This window comes from Lissotriton helveticus, chromosome 1_1 (assembly GCF_964261635.1).
Source record: "Lissotriton helveticus chromosome 1_1, aLisHel1.1, whole genome shotgun sequence".
Taxonomy (NCBI): Eukaryota; Metazoa; Chordata; class Amphibia; order Caudata; family Salamandridae; genus Lissotriton; species Lissotriton helveticus.
This window is the reverse complement of record NC_136057.1, coordinates 94,253,368-94,269,914: the sequence shown is the minus strand read 5'-3', so window position 1 is coordinate 94,269,914 and position 16,547 is coordinate 94,253,368. Positions and strand designations below refer to the sequence as shown.

Genomic DNA, 16,547 nt, shown 5'->3' with positions numbered 1-16,547 from the left:
CTTCTTCTGAATTATTTTGCCCTTTTAATGGAGGACTTGGACCTGTTCTTTCATCATGCCAAGTCGTTCATTATGCAGGAGGGACCTCGTAAAGCTAAGCAGTTCACTTTTAAACTCTGACTTTCATCAATACCGAAGACCAATGTTTTCTCCTATTTGGGAGTTGTGTTTGACGATTCCTTGAGTTGGTGCCCTTTGCTTACTTGGAAGAAAGGGGATCTAGTGAAAGCTTTTGCAGCTGTTTTTAACTTTGCCAGCAGAGGGGGAGGGAAGCCAATAGGGGCTCTTTTGAAGACATATGAAAACAAATATATCTGAAAGGTTAGTTATGGGAGTGAGATTTTGGGCCACATTGGGGTAGGAGCAGTGCAAAGTACTGAAAACTCTTTCCTGCGAAGTGCCCTTTCTGTCCCACAAAGCACTTTGTTTTATGTTGTGCACAAAGAGTTGGAATGCCTTTCCTCTCAATTGGACTGGCTTTCTGTCCCCTGGCTTTGTGGCTTAATATTTGGGCTAAGCAAGAAAATAAACTTAGCAAAGACATCCTACGGGAATGCCTTTCACTTGACGTATGTACATCGTGTTAAAAACCGTACCAACCAGCGAACCTTATCTTCTAGGCCTTAAAAGCATCCATAATCATTTTCAATTACCCGGTTTTGGCTCAACCTCTTCCATTACCACATGGCACACCCTCGCATCCTCCACAGAGGCCAGTGCCTCATGCATTGTAGCTGCAACAGTGAGTCTCGTCAGGACATGATGAACTTTATAATGTTTTGTAGTTTTTATGCTGTCCCTAGAAAGTTATTTATTATTCCCATTCTCAAAAAAACAGGTTTTAGGAGGGTGAGACCAGCTCTTATCTTTTTACAACTGCTCTCTAATGACACTGTTTTGCATACGCTTTACTTTTTATGGTTCGCTGTTAGACTCAGGTCAAGCTGCGATTAACTTCTGTACTGTACTTCATTAATTTTTATCTTGGGTTTTGATGAACTTGTACATATTATATTTGTAAATCTGTAACTTGGAAAATGTTTTATCATTTTATGTATGACTTTTATGGTTTTCTTTCATAAAAATTCGAATAAAGTTTGTTGATAATAATCACTAGGGGATTAATTTACAGGGTAGCATGGTATCCCTCACAATAACTCCAGGAGTCACAGTCCACACAATGTACATGCGTTGTTCCCCCTATTCCAACCTTACATATACCCCCAATCACCTGCCCAAAACTCTGCCTGCTGATGCCAATGTGGTACTCCATCAACCCGCAGACAATATTTTTGTCCCCTTTGAAAGTGCCCATACAATAAAAATGCTGCAGTTGTAAACACATATCAACTACCATTTGTTGTGTTTGAAACATTAATAAAACATAATAAAATATAATAAACATAAGCTGATTATTAAAGCAAAACAGAACATCAGTTGCCATACACATATGAGACGAAAGTTGTACATAAAAATCAACAAACTGTAACTTAGCAAAGTTAGGAACAGCACAATTCTTAATTTCGGGCTGTCTTTAAAGTTCAACAATAGAAACGTTCATAAAGAACAGGAAGGGAAAGAAAGAGGGTGGGATACAGTGGTTTCATTAATGTAATGCTTGCTACATATAGAAAAACAAATACTAATTATTTTCCTTAAGCAATAAAGTCCTCACATTAAAATACTAAGAGAGATATATTGAACAATGAACATTTCATGTGTAATTAGAATTCAATTTGAATATTTTAACCTTCTCAGCATTATTTGACTCATGATTACAACCTGAATGCTTTCTGGAAAGGACCCACCTCATGGGGTTCAAAATTACATCTTTTCTAACAATAGGATTGAAATGATAAACTTGAATTTCAATTCGATTTTTTGATTTAAGCCTTTTTAGAGATCAACAATTTTAAATATATACAAAATCCATACACTTTTGTAAAATTGTCAACTTAACTTGAATTCAATCCACCTTTTGATTAATGACTTCCCATTCCAGCAAGCATCACAGGACCACTTGTTGTTATCTTCCCAATTATTGATCATGTTTCAGATGGCAACAACAATAAATATGTTTAGAATTTTACCTCTGAAAGCAAAAACATGCCATTTCTGAATCATGGTGCACAATAAAATGTAGGAACAGAAGGGCATCTTTAGGTATAGCATTCATTAAGGTTTGACCAGGCTTGAAACTAGAATTCCTAAACTTTTGGACATTTAAATGTCATATTTTAAAAGAATTCACACAGACACAGCATGAGCTCCGTGAAAAATTGAAGATGAATGAATTGTACTTAGACAACATGTGCTGATTAGTAATCTATTGATGTAAAATACAGTGGTCAGGCAATGCTTGTGGATCTAATCTATTCAGAATTTAACTCCATAGGTTGTTCAATAAATTGACTTTGAAGGTCCATCTCTCAGATCAGTTCTATTACAGTTTTATATGCGATAACACTAAAAGAGATCAATGATAAATAGGTTTTAAAAGCCATGGGTGGAATAGATCCTTGGTCTAAATCTAGATTATTGTCTGCAATAGAAACCAGTACAAACAGATCAAATATAAAATCATTGAAAATGTTTATTATAGTGGTTTAGAGTAAACACAGATAACACACATTGTTCCTGGAACTCAGAAAATGTATAGAAAGATTATGATTACAACCTATTTTATGTCAAGAGACCGGTTGAGATGCTTTCCTGTTTAAGTGACAACATTTGCAAATATATTTAAGAAAACATTAAAGCTGGATGTCAGAAATTCTGTCTTTAAGTATTGTGTAAGAGTTATGTGTGATTGTTTTTATTTGATCTAAAGCAACACTAACACTAAATAGGAACGTGCACCGGTTATCATTCAACTAACATTATTAGCAAACTTAATTTGGAGGGAATTGAGAACAATTGACTCATGTACCAAGGGTTTTATTGTTCAAAAATCCACTGGTTCGGTAATTCACAGAGTTTGCAAATGCTAAACCGCTTTTTGAAATGTACTAAGCCCATTTAACAATTAGGAATTTGGAAGGGGAATATTAATAGTGTCCCTTCTAAATACGTAATACATCCTTAAGGTATGTATTAAGCTTTGAAACCATATGTGGGCTGAAAAACAGTAACAGGAGGTAGTTACCCAAGGGGACATTTGTGAATCTGGAAGTAAAATGGGGTGCATTAAAAATGCCTTTATTTAAAAGCCATCACAGACACAGTAGTGTGCTGACTCCACAAGCAACCAGTTTTACCAAATGGATTATTAATACATGAACCTCAGTATTTCCTATACATTGTTGAAATGTAGTCTCTAATGTTTTTGTCATGTGGTGTAAATATTTGTTTCTATTATTTTATTTCCCATTTCCATATTGTCATGAAATGTATCTATTCTTTTTGTCAAACATATTGAAATATCTTTGTCACAATTTTTGGGGCATTCTAAAAAGTGTTTTCACTCTCTAACTTAAAGCTTCCTGAGAAAAATACTGACGCGCAGTCCTGGTTTCTCCTAGATCATTTAGCTTTCTCACTAAAACAAGCACAATATTGCTTTGAGAGAGGTGGTTATTGTAGTTAAACGCACTGGAGTTAGTTTAGAAAAGACAAATATAGAATTTCCTTTATCTTTAGAAATAATACTTGCAAAAGTATATGTGCAATAATTTCAGATAATTTACTGATAAAGATATCAGATAAAGATCCCCTAATTTCTTATACCTTGTGGTATCAAAAATCTGCTTGAATTAACAGACTTCTCTTCTAGATAAATCCAGGTATGAGAAGGTATTAAATGCAATTATCAACTTTCCGTTATTTTAATACATTTTCTCAGTGCAGAGTATTTTTCCTACATTGATCACAACATTTCAAGCAATGGTCTGTGCTTAACTGTACAATGAAGGGGTAAAAATGTATTTCCACCACAATCAAGAAACCCTTGGGTCTATGAGGATTACTGTTGCAAATTAAGACCTAGCTAAGATGAAATATCCCTTTAAAAGGAAGATTTCCCTCACCCACCATAGTTGGCATGTTTCCTCATTCAGAACCTCCTCCCACCGTTATACCTAGTTAAAGTACAGGGTACAGCCCCCTCACTGAGAGGGAGGAGTTCAGGCATGTTTTGTTATAGAGAATGGTATACGAAATACCACAAAAATGAGCTCAGGGTAGTGGGGGCAGCAGAGTGAAAGTTAATAAGAGGTCAACATGTTTCAGCCTATTAACCCTCCAAAGAGGTGTTTGCGGCTTTCTTCGGGACCTAATCAAAAGTGCTGCTGCTCATTGTACTCAATCAATAACAAGCATTGGCATAGCCAATAGGTCTCGCCTTTGGGACCTTATAAATGTTTAGCCATGCAGAACCATTAACAATGTGAAATAATTTCTCTTAAAAAGAAGACTATAAAATAACTAAGCTAGACGTGACTTTATAACTGGTTAATCAAATGTTTCTGGAGGTTTAGTATATATAAAGAACTCCTTTTTTCTATGGCGTGTCATATAAAATTGATGCTCTAAATTTTGGTAAGAGTACACAATGTCAAAAAATTCAATACTGCTTTTATATCAATTTACTTTTGAAAGCTTGAAGTGAAAGAGAATTCTAAATGTCATTTGCTTATGAGTAGGCGCTAATGACTATTTCCAGATGACAATGTAGTTAACATTTTTTTGTAAAAGATGTGTTAGAAGTATGGGTAGGGAAAATGGCTATTTTGGCCAAAGGCTCCCCTTTCTTTATGCATGCTATTTTTAATTTGTAAACAGAATCACCATTTTTTATGTGGTACACTGTAATGTTAGATGAATCTGTTTTACCCTTTTGATAAGCAAGAAATGACGATGAACCGTTTTTTCGTCCCTGGTTTTAAATGGATTCATGTTGGAACAGACAAGGTGTTGGTTGACTGCCTCAGAAAATATTTGTTTCCCGCATGCTGCTTTCATGCGACTTAAAACTCTTCAGTCGAAGAGGCGGCTGCATTCCTGCAGATATGGCCAGATCATTACTTGGCTGGTTCAGTTCACCAGTGGGGCTAGAATAGAAGCTGTTAAGGGCAGGGGCTTAGCTTTCTATTGGTGCAGCAGGTGCAGTGGCACCAGGTCCCAGACGCCTTAAAGCCCACTGAACCCTGATAACTGTGTTTGTCACAGTTCAAACAAAGGCCTGAGGGGCCCACAGAACAATGATTAATTCTGTTTTCCACAGTCCAAACAGAGGGCAGGTGTCACATTTCCTTTCTTGCTTTAGGGCCCAGGGCACACTGGCTAGACCACTGGTTAAGGATGCAGTGAGGAAGAGGTGGGGAGACAGGTGGATATTTAAACAGCTCGACAATGACTTCATGCCTGGGTATTAAAGTATTCATTGCAATTAAGGACTGAAGCAGGAATAGATCTCATAATATAGGGAGGCCTACTTACAAATGCAGCTCGATAAGCGGCTGCCTTTTAACATCTCACTTATCACCTCTCCTAATTTACAGTTTTATTTTAGATGCAGACTTAAATCGTGACCTATGAATATGTTTTAACTATCTTTAGGTTCCAAATGGCCCATCTTTTCCATATGCAAGTATCAGACAGGTCGGGAACACCCTATGGCGTTGAACTTCATAAAGCCACATTAATCACTGGTCTTGAAATGCAAATGGCAGCATTAGGCACGCAGAGGTGTAATCTACGTAATCTCATTATGTACCTTAGTATACAAGTAGTACCACATTCTTTGTATACCTGAATTAAATAGGCACACAAAATAGTACCGTATTTAAAGGCCCAGTTCAGAATTACAGGGAAGGTGCACTGTCCCAGACTACACAACGGTGCAGTCTTCAGCGGGTGCTGTCATGTCACACAGGGGGAGTACACCAGATTATGCTGGAAAAAGCATGTGGTGCCCCAACGTAGGGGCAGTTGTAAACCACCAGTCTGCTTACAAAGTAGCTTCTGGCAGCTATTAAACAAGGTGGCACGTTTTCCCTGCAGGTGGTTGGGGTCTGTCACCATCCTGTCAGGTGGGGGTATACAATCAGTGCGCCTCCTAACTGCTTGTTTGCCCTTTTGCCCGTGTCAATAATACAGTGCAGTCGCAAGACGTAAGGTTTTCCCACATTTGAATGTGGCCATGCCCAATACAAAGGAAAGCATGCCCGCTGAGAATCTCTCCTACGTGATCCACACTACATAAAGGGCTATGGAAGTGTCTGCAGCCTCTTCTGTAGAACAAAAACCAAAATGGCCATGGGACACAGAAAGAGGGTGCACCCCGATGCTTCATTATGTACGAGGACCTTTGGCGTTTGTCTGTACTAAGCGAGTGACAGAGTTAGTGGAGTGTTTTTTGCCCTCTATGTCACTCTAATTCTAAGCACCTAATCAGACCCCCCAGGATATAGCAGCATGGATTCGCAAATTTAGCGGCACAAATATTGAAATTTAGCGGCACAAATATTGAAATTTAGCGGCATTTTTGCAGCACTTTATTTTACTCATAATCATTAATTTTCAGCCTTAAATCAATGGAAACCGTTTTAGCAGAGTATTCCACTTTGAATAGGCAACCTGGAATATGGAATAGAGGAAGCAGCCCACAGGTGAAGGTTGTTATCCCTTGGAAATGCAATTCTCCATTTGCTTTAGCATAGCCTGGGATTTCTTCAGGCAGCGCAGCCTTTGAGACGGCTGCTGGCCCGAACGCTGCTCAGATAAAAGCCTTCTTGAGACTGGCACTTTTTATTCTCAATCACTGCCTGCACATACAAAGCAATGGGCACGTCTGCAATGAGGGTGAACATTTTCCTACTAGGGTGACATTACAATCTCTAAAAAACACTGGAGGAAAATGCAAGATGTGCGGAAGGGGGCCGCACATCAGTAGGGGCTGAGGGGGCCCCCTCAAGGACGGGTAAGCCTGGGGCCCCCTCCCCGCACCGAGTGGGCTGCGGGGGGCCTTTGTTACGCCCCTGATCTGCTCTCCCCTCTCACTTTATTAGGCTTTTCGTACCCCTTTCATTCACTCTGTGCTCCCTTTCCCTCATCCTGGGTGAGCTGAGGGGTTTTCAGTGTAAGGCGCCGTCATTCCACCTTTGTTCTGCGCCCTGCGGGTTATCCTGCTTTTCATTCAAAGAGGGGCAGGGCGAAATTCACAGGTAAGGGCTCCCTAATTATCTGTCTAATCGCTGCTATCCTCATGCAGATGCAGCGATTAGGCCCAGAGAGACGGACCAGCCGGCAGATATTGATCAAAATCCCCTGGGCCTCCAAACTCTGTAGCTTTTGAAAGCGCGAGGCCCCCTGGCTGCGAGCCGGCGCGGGGGCCCTGGCACTGTTGTCATGTGGGCACGTGTCTGGCACACAATCTGTCGCTTGTGTGGCATCAGTGTAGTTTTGGTTCAGGGGTCTCTCCCATGAGGTTACCAGCTTTCCATCACCGAGTGGAGTCTAGTGCACCTGCACCATTAGTCGTATGAGTGGATGTGTCTCTGTGTCAGATGAAGCCCATCTTCAATGAGCCATGGGTGCACGCGAGTGAGAGTGCTCGACTCGTATTCATCTGCGGGGCGGCACGGAATCACTAACGAATCTTCTAGAACGGCAGGCATGCCTGTTGCCTGTCTGTTGCGTATGTGTGTAAGACAACCGGTGGCAGCAAGTGCTAGGCATATCTGGGCATGTGGGATGTGTGTCCTTACAGGGCACTTTGTGCATTGAGGTGGACGAGGGGCCTGAACAGGTAAGGAGTGTGTGTAAAACGCCCCTCCCCACACACACACACGTCTCAGAATCTCCCACATATGCCAACGGCTCAGCCTGGCCCGGGGCGCTGGGCCTGCCGACTCCAAGGCCAGGCCGTCAGGGAGAGGGGCTTAGAGATGTCACATCCACTTATGGGTGGAGGGAGGCAGAGTAAAAGCAGTTAGCATAGCGCCAGCCCTGACGGGATAAACATCTCTTCTGCGGCTCGCGCACACCCCTCTGCTGCACGGGTCCCGATTTCGCGGGACTTTTAAAAAAAAGCTCGCCACTTTAACAAAAATGCCGATTTTGCGGAAAACCGCGAAATTGCAAAATCGCGATATCCTCGAGGGTCTGCCTAATACAGCTTGTAGAGTGGTTACGGTCATCTGTTCACCTACATTATGCTTAATATAAATAGTGCACAATTTCGGCGTTTGTGTCTGCCTACAACATGGACCTGATACAAATAGCAGTACCTACAAGTTGGATGGTACAATTCAACAAGAGTCTAGGATACTCCAGCACAGATGACTTTGCATCAACATTACGGGGCATCAGTCTTGATGGCAAGCCAACTTTGTATACATTATTATCAGAGACTATACTTGCCTCTTGGATACAACTTTACAACAGAATTTTATGACATTTTGTACAGTTGAATTTATATAATAAAACAACCTACCCACAATAATTGATCTATCTATTTATCTTTTTGGGTTATGGAGTAGCATGCTACTCGCTGAAAAGCACTTCAACACTTAATCAGGGTTAGCAAGCGCTATATAAATGTAAAACCTTCCCTCTTCTATCCCCCAACTCTCTTCTTCAACCCAACTAACAGACCAACATGTCCAGCTCTCAAAAACATTTTATATTTCCCTACACTAATTCACCACTAATCATTTTTGGATTCTGGAGTAGCGTGCTACTCACCGAAAAAGCGCTTCAAATTTACCCTAACGCACTCCGCTGCTCGCAGAACTCTGCGTTGAGCGGTTGAGTTTTTTTGACACTTTGCGGAGTTCTTCATTGCGGAACACCGCCTAGGCCTAATCTTATCATGAAAATTTAGATTTCAGTCATATGTTAAGAAACAAGTGTGAGTAGAAACCTTTTGGGTGGAGAAAATTAATATTGTGAATTTTTTGTTAATTAGTTGATGTTTGCAAGTAGGAACACTTCTCTGTGTCAAGTAAAGACCTTGAGAGTTTTGTAACTTTCAGATACTCAAATTGTGGATTTTTATTGCAATTAAAACATTTTCAAGGCCTGAAATTTCTTTGGAGGTTGCATGCGGGCAGCCTAAGTTATCCTGCAAGAATTTCTTGATTAATCCTATTGCAACTACAATATGTGCTCTCTCATTAGGTTATTAGAAGCTTTTCTGCAACTCAAGATACGCCTTACTTTTCACCTGGTGTGGGTGCATTTCTCATGTTAAGTGAGATCTCCTTTCTGAGTATAACGTTTCTGGCTTTCCACTCCTGTATAAGGCTTTAGTCCAGTGTGAATTCTCTCATGTGAAATGACATTGTTTTCATGAATAAACCTTATCTGACATTCCGAACACACATAAGGCTTTTTTCTCCCTTGTGAGTTTGCTCCTGACAAGTGAGAATTTGTGACCAAAACTTTGCTTGCATTTCGAGCACTCATAAGGTTTTTCTCCAGAGTGGGATCTCTCATGAAGCATAACTCTGTCTTTCAGATTCAAGCTTTTATGGCATAAGGATTATCTCCAGTTTGGAGTTTCTCATGGTGAGATAGCGTTTTTCTCTGCAGCTTTTCTGGCATTCAGAGCACTCATAAGGTTTTCATCAGTATGGAGTTGATTATGGTTAGTGAGGCTGTGCCTATCAAAAAATAGGAATTTCTGGCATTCACAGCATTGGTAATATTTTTTCCCTGTGTGCGTCTGCTCATGTAGAGTGAGATTGCATTTAAAATTGATGCTTTTCTGGCACTTGGAGCACTGAAGTATTTTTGATGGTGTGTTTTCTTATGGTGCATGTAACCATCACTACCTCTGAATCTTTTTTGACATTCAGAGCACTGATAATGTTTTTCCCCCATTGTGGATTCTCACATGTGCAGTGAGATTAGATTTATAGCTGAAACTTTTTTGGCAGTCAGAGCACTGATAAGGTTTTTCACCAGTGTGGGTTCTTGTATGTCGAGTGAGTATTCTTTTTTCACTGAAACATTTCTGACATTCAATGCACTGATAAGGTTTTTCCCCAGTGTGGGTTCTTATGTGCCGTGTGAGACTACTTTTTATACTGAAACATTTCTGGCATTCAGAGCACTGATAAGGATGTTCCACAGAATGGGTTATTGAATGTTGAGAAAGACTTTGTTGGTTACAAAACCTTTCCTGGCTTTCAGAGCACTGATAAGGTTTTTCCCCAGTGTGGGTCTGTATATGCTGGGTGAGACCGAGTTTGTTTTTGAAACATTTCTGGCATTCAGAGCACTGATAAGGTTTTTCCCCAGTGTGGATTCTTATGTGCTTTGTGAGACTACTTTTTAAATTGAAACCTTTCTGGCATTCAGAGCACGTATAAGGTTTTTCCCCAGTGTGATTCATTACATGTTGAGAAAGACTTTGTTTTTTACAAAACCTTTTCTGGCATTCAGAGCACTGATATGGTTTTTCCCCTGTGTGGATTCTTGTATGTTCAGTGAGTCTGAATTTTACACGGAAACATTTCTGGCATTCAGAGCACTGAAAAGGTTTCTCCCCAGTGTGGGTTCTTATAGGATGAGTGAGACTGTTTTTGTCAATGAAACATTTCTGGCATTCCGGGCACTGATAAGGATGTTCCACAGAATGGGTTATTGAATGTTGAGAAAGACTTTGTTGGTTACAAAACCTTTCCTGGCTTTCAGAGCACTGATAAGGTTTTTCCCCAGTGTGGGTCTGTATATGCTGGGTGAGACCGAGTTTGTTTTTGAAACATTTCTGGCATTCAGAGCACTGATAAGGTTTTTCCCCAGTGTGGATTCTTATGTGCTTTGTGAGACTACTTTTTAAATTGAAACCTTTCTGGCATTCAGAGCACGTATAAGGTTTTTCCCCAGTGTGGTTCATTACATGTTGAGAAAGACTTTGTTTTTTACAAAACCTTTTCTGGCATTCAGAGCACTGATATGGTTTTTCCCCTGTGTGGATTCTTGTATGTTCAGTGAGTCTGAATTTTACACGGAAACATTTCTGGCATTCAGAGCACTGAAAAGGTTTCTCCCCAGTGTGGGTTCTTATATGATGAGTGAGACTGTTTTTGTCAATGAAACATTTCTGGCATTCCGGGCACTGATAAGGTTTCTCTCCAGTGTGAGTTCTTCTATGAAGAGTGAGACTGGCTTTGTCACTGAAACATTTCTGGCAATCCGTGCACTGATAAGGTTTTTCCCCAGTGTGGGTTAATACATGTTGAGAAAGATTTTGTTTTGTCCAAAACCTTTTCTGGCATTCGGGGCACTGATAAGGTTTTTCCCCAGTGTGGGTTAATACATGTTTAGAAAGACTTTGTTTTTTACAAAACCTTTTCTTGCATTCAGAGCACTGATAAGGTTTTTCCCCAGTGTGGGTCCTTGTATGTACAGTAAGGTCTCTTTTTTCACTGAAATATTTCTGGCATTCAGAGCACTGGTAAGGTTTTTCCCTAGTGTGGATTCTTATGTGCTTTGTGAGACTACTTTTTAAACTGAAACCTTTCTGGCATTCAGAGCACTGATAAGGTTTTTCCCCAGTGTGGGTTAATATATGTTGAGAAAGACTTTGTTTTTTACAAAACCTTTTTTGGCATTCAGAGCACTGATAAGGTTTTTCCCCAGTGTGGATTCTCATATGCTCAGTGAGATAATATTTACTGCAGAAACTCTTTTGGCACACTGAGCACTGAGAGAGGTTTTTCCCAGTATGCATTCTCTCAAATTCAGTGAGATGAGATTTATGGCTGAATCATTTTTGGCACAGGTAACTTTTTTCCCCAACTTGGGTTACTTTGCTTTGATTGAGGCGGGTCTTAACACTGAATTTGTTATCACAGCCCGTGTTTTTATAAGATGTATTCCTAGAGTTAATATCTCTACATTTAGTTTTCTCTTGCTTATATGCCACGGTAAGAGTGTACCCGATTTTAGAGTCGGGCTTGTTTAGATAATGTTCAGCATTTATCTCTAAAAGAAATTGTGTGTAATCTTCTTAACACTTGAATTGAGCAAAATTTGACTGGATGCAGCCCTTTAAAACCTGTTGAAATGTTTCTAGCAGATAACAGTCTTTTGGTTATAGCCTCTCCAGCAGCAACTTATTTTGTGACTGAAGTTTTTCTCAAATCTATTTGTATAGGTTCTTAGCAATGCAGTGTTAAGGTGTTAGTCTGATATTTAATGATTAAACTGTTAAGTACCTTTTTGCACTGGCGTAATGGCAGTAACTGAGAACATTAGAACATGCACAGTAATATTGTTTCTCACCAGTCGCAGAACAGCAGTTTCTTTTACCCTTTCTATGTTTGGTGTAAGGTTAAGGATTGCAGTTCTGAAGACGAGGATTTATTTACATTAGCTATAGTGCAACGGTGCTCATTTAATCCATTTTTATATTTCACAGTTTTACATATCACTCCTGCACAACAGATAATGTTGAGGCGATTTTCATAGAATTACAGAACAGCACACAATAAAAAGAAAACAATCTGAGATGGTCATGAACACAATAAAGTGGTACATTTTTAAGGTTTTCGCAAGAGTGAGCAGAGTGGGTTGCGGTGTTGCATCCCGAGGCAGATAGTCTCAAACTTGCGTAACTGGTTAAAAACGGTTGTTGAACAAAGGTGATTTTCCAATCTTTTGGTTGTTAGCGTGTCAGCTTCGGAGTCTTCTTTGAGTGTCTTTTCTTTGATGGTCTGCAGAAGAAACCTTTTGTTATATCTTTCTTTTATGCAGTGTGTCCTTCCTCTCTGGGATTACATGATGCTTTAGATCATGCGTGCTTTAGATGAACGTTATTCTGTCATGCTGAGGCAATTTGTCTTTCTGATAATATTTCAGATGAGGATGTTGTGATTGGTCTCTTTCTGGCACTATTTCTGATGCTGTGTGGACAGATAGGACTTTGCTCTGGGTTAATGAAATGCAAAATTAGAGACTTCACTTACATGTATAGTACTTTCCTCAAATCCCACTTCCTCGCCACACCTAGATTTTGGAAATTGTTTAAACTTAGAATGCTGGATGTCCTTCAGTTTTTCAAAATAATCCTTCTTATGGCACTAACATTCAGTTGGCTGATGCTAAATCTTGCTTACTTCGTCCGTAATTTCAATCACCTATAGTATTAAAATTAAATAGTTAATACATGTAAATATCCCCAAAAATAATTTACAAGCCATATCAATGCAGAGTTGCAGAATTTTTTGTTCAGCTGTTCTTCAGACAGAGCAGAGTGTAGAATGGTAGCCTGAGAGTACTTGGATCTAGGAGTGATGAGTTGTAGAAATTTCCAACATTTTATTAAGCTCAGAAAGGATACATGTACCCTATGGACTTATAACATAGAATCCCAGAAGCAGACATTAAAGTCATATGGACTGGCACCAAAAATATATTTAAAATAGAATACTATTAATTAATTTTTAATGTAGATTTCTGGGACGGGAATGACCCCTCCATGGACAACAGGCGTTTTCCTCTGCCCTGAGTTACCATCTACTTGTATCTGGTATCTTGACTTTTGAGCTCTGGCCTCTGCCGCACGCAAATCTATTGTGTGTTGCGAGGACTATGCCTAGACCTATCCCTCAACTGTGGTCCAGAGTATGAATCAAGGGCAATGAAATTAAGGCGTACTTTCATGTGTTCATTTTATTCCACCTGATTATCAGTTGTTAGGCTTTTCTGCACCTGGATTTACCGGGTGCAGAAAAACAGGACACAATTTTTTTCCAGACAGAATCAGACTGAAGAGACCCACAAGTCTCTGGGTACAGCAGAAGCAGCCAAGACTCATGCTGTTTTTTTACTAACTGGGGGAAACACACAATTCCTCCCTCTGTTAGAAAATGCTTTCCTCTTCTCTCCCCTGCTTCACCCATCTCCCCCCAACCAACCACATGCATATATCTACCACCTGCTTAAAACAAGGGGTAAATAAAAGAAGAAAACACTATGAAATAGTGAATGGCATGTGGTTTGACAGGCAGAAAAATCTGTTCCTCGTGGCAACTCCCCAGTACATGGCGTAAAACTTGTAACTGCACGTTACTGGGATAAATCTACCACAAAACAATTACATGAGATTTTTCTGCCACCCCAGTACTGTGCAACTTCTGACAAGGGACTATGAGAGATCTTGGACCGGTCCTGTGACCTGGAGGGTCACACCAAGTGCGCCCTCATTTAAGGCAGAGGACTGTCATGGGTTTAACAGCTAGAGCGGTGGTGGCAATGCACCCTGTAGTAAGGATCAATAGCCTGATGAGATCTTTGCATCATGGTCAGTGAAGTGGCTTTCTACTGACACATCCATGTAATGCTCCATTTCTATACCTGTGCCCAGACTTTGCGATAACATCAAGTGCATGTTTAGGGTGTTGGTGTGCGTAGCATAAATGCAATGTGAGAGTGCGACAGTTGTGTATGCAAGTGGGACCATCTATCCCTCTTTTAAACCCTAGTTCAAAGTTCTCTGTTACCAAGGAATAATGTGCTCTACAAAGTACTCAGGTGCCTGCTGTCACACCAGGAATGGTGTCAGCCTGAAAGTTTATCTAAGTTGAAGGGACATCACCTGCAGGCTGAATTACTTAATGGAGAAGCTGTGTACCTGTCTTGAAGAGCCTAGAAGTCTGCCTAGAAGCCTGCCTGTTTGGTAAGAAAGGGAAGGGAGTTTGACTATCCAGCAGGAGGACAAGGTTGTCATGGAAGAAGCAATGTCTGACACATCTCCGTTATCTGTAGGGCGGACCGGAAAGCCATCCAGCAGGACCAGCTAGTCTGAGGGACCCCCTCCTCCCCCGCCAAGACTCTCCCAGCAGTTCAAGGCAGAAAATAAAACTTAACGACAACATGATTGTTGAGGCCCAGTAGGACGATTGTGTGCTGCCAACAGGCCCGTTCAAGGTTTCACTTGTCAAATTCCTAACACAACAGGGTCTGAATCTATTGACTTCCTGTAGAGCCTGTGTTGGGCTTTTAGCTGCTGGATTTCTGAATACTCTGTGTCAGAGGCCCATGAGGGACTACAAATACTCCAGTGTCGAACACCATGTCTGAGCTTACGCCTGTGGTCCAACCGGCCACAGTGTGGGCTCAATTGCTGAGGGTTGGGCCTCCAGAGGGGCTGCACTTACCGACAGGCCAGGTGTGACTGCTACCTTGGAACTGCTTATCTTCAGGCAACTGCAAAGAAAAGACAGAGTGGGTGCCCTACTGAATGCAGTCCTACATCCAGGACAAAAGCACTCCACAAAAGCCTGCTGGTGGGTCACTGCTCTCTCGAGTGTTTGCGCATGCCATTCAAGTGCCGGGAAACAGGAAAGAGACCCGGACAAGACTGACTCATCCTGTGAAAGGGTAGGACGCTTACGACAGAGCATACAAGCATCGGGGTGACTGGAGTGACAGAACTGCACCTATACTATATTCATGATACTCCTAAATGCCCCAGAGGGCAAGAGGGTATCAGAACCGGACGCACCTGTCTGCAGCACATGGTAGTCTGGCATGCCTGCACTATCTTTTCACCCAGACTGTCCATAAAGATGATTTCAGAGCCGCAACGCACATAGCAGTGGGAATCACAGACCATTGGCTGGTGGAGGTGCAACTCGATAGTCCGGTTGTGGACTTCATGCTACCCTCAAGGGTTTATCCGTAATATTTAAAAGACAAGACGTTCAAAGCTCGTATGAGAGATCGAGCAGACTTCTATTTTAAGGGGAACAGGCGGTTTCTTGAATCAGCTTGCGTGCTATAGGATGAATTCAAGCCAGTGATCCTTGAGGACACTGACAACAAGGGGACGGAAATACTGGGAGAGACTTCCTGAAAGACCTGACCCTGCCAATGCTAACAAATGAGGACGGAGATGCACTAGACCAAGACCTGACAGTAGACTAAATAAATAAGACAATGAGAACCTTGCAAACAGGGCAAGCGACGGGGCCGAATGAGCTTCCCATAGAATTATATAAAAGGATAAAGGATAAAATCAGGGAGTGCCTCCAGAGGAAGTTTCAGACTGCCTGTAAATAAGGGTGTCTCCCAGAGGACCAAAGAATGTCTGAGGTGGTGGTCATCCCAAAAAAGGACAAACCAGCAACTGAGTGTGGGTCTTATAGACCTCCCTCCCTGCTTAATTTTGAGACTAAGGTCCTTGCGTAGGCCCTGGCGATCTGAGTGCGGACAGTAATTGCAACAGTGGTTCATCCTGATCAATCGGGCTTTATGCCACACCAGGGAACGCACTTATATCTCTGACACCTTAATAGAGTACCACACGCAACAGGGGATTCCTTTGCTGAATCAGTGGCGCTGCGGTCATGCTCTTGTATGTGGACCCTCTAACGCGCATGCACGTCAATAATACAGTCACCCGAGTCTTTGCCGTCCGACAGGGAAGTTCCTTGTCTCCTATGTTCTTCAAACGTGCGTGGGTTCGCCAGGACCTCTCATATGGGGTATTCCAGTTGATCAGGAGTGGGATGAGAGAATCTCCCTCTACGCTGACGTTTTGCTGTAGGACACGTAATCAGCCTTCTTGAGTGAACAAATCCTACAAATGTTTC

At 41.3% G+C, this 16,547-nt stretch overlaps 1 protein-coding gene and 1 long non-coding RNA gene across 3 annotated transcripts in view; both read right to left on the bottom strand.

The window, feature by feature from the left end:
* LOC144755990 (endogenous retrovirus group PABLB member 1 Env polyprotein-like) overlaps positions 1–16,547 on the bottom strand; it is a 1,167,430-nt gene that overhangs the window by 939,668 nt on the left and 211,215 nt on the right. The window lies entirely within an intron of this gene.
* LOC144755860 (uncharacterized) overlaps positions 12,391–16,547 on the bottom strand; it is an 84,823-nt gene continuing 80,666 nt past the window's right edge. For both annotated transcript variants that reach the window (XR_013594986.1, XR_013594992.1), the window contains exon 4: positions 12,391–13,088. This is a non-coding gene — a long non-coding RNA (uncharacterized LOC144755860). The remainder of the gene's footprint in view (positions 13,089–16,547) is intronic.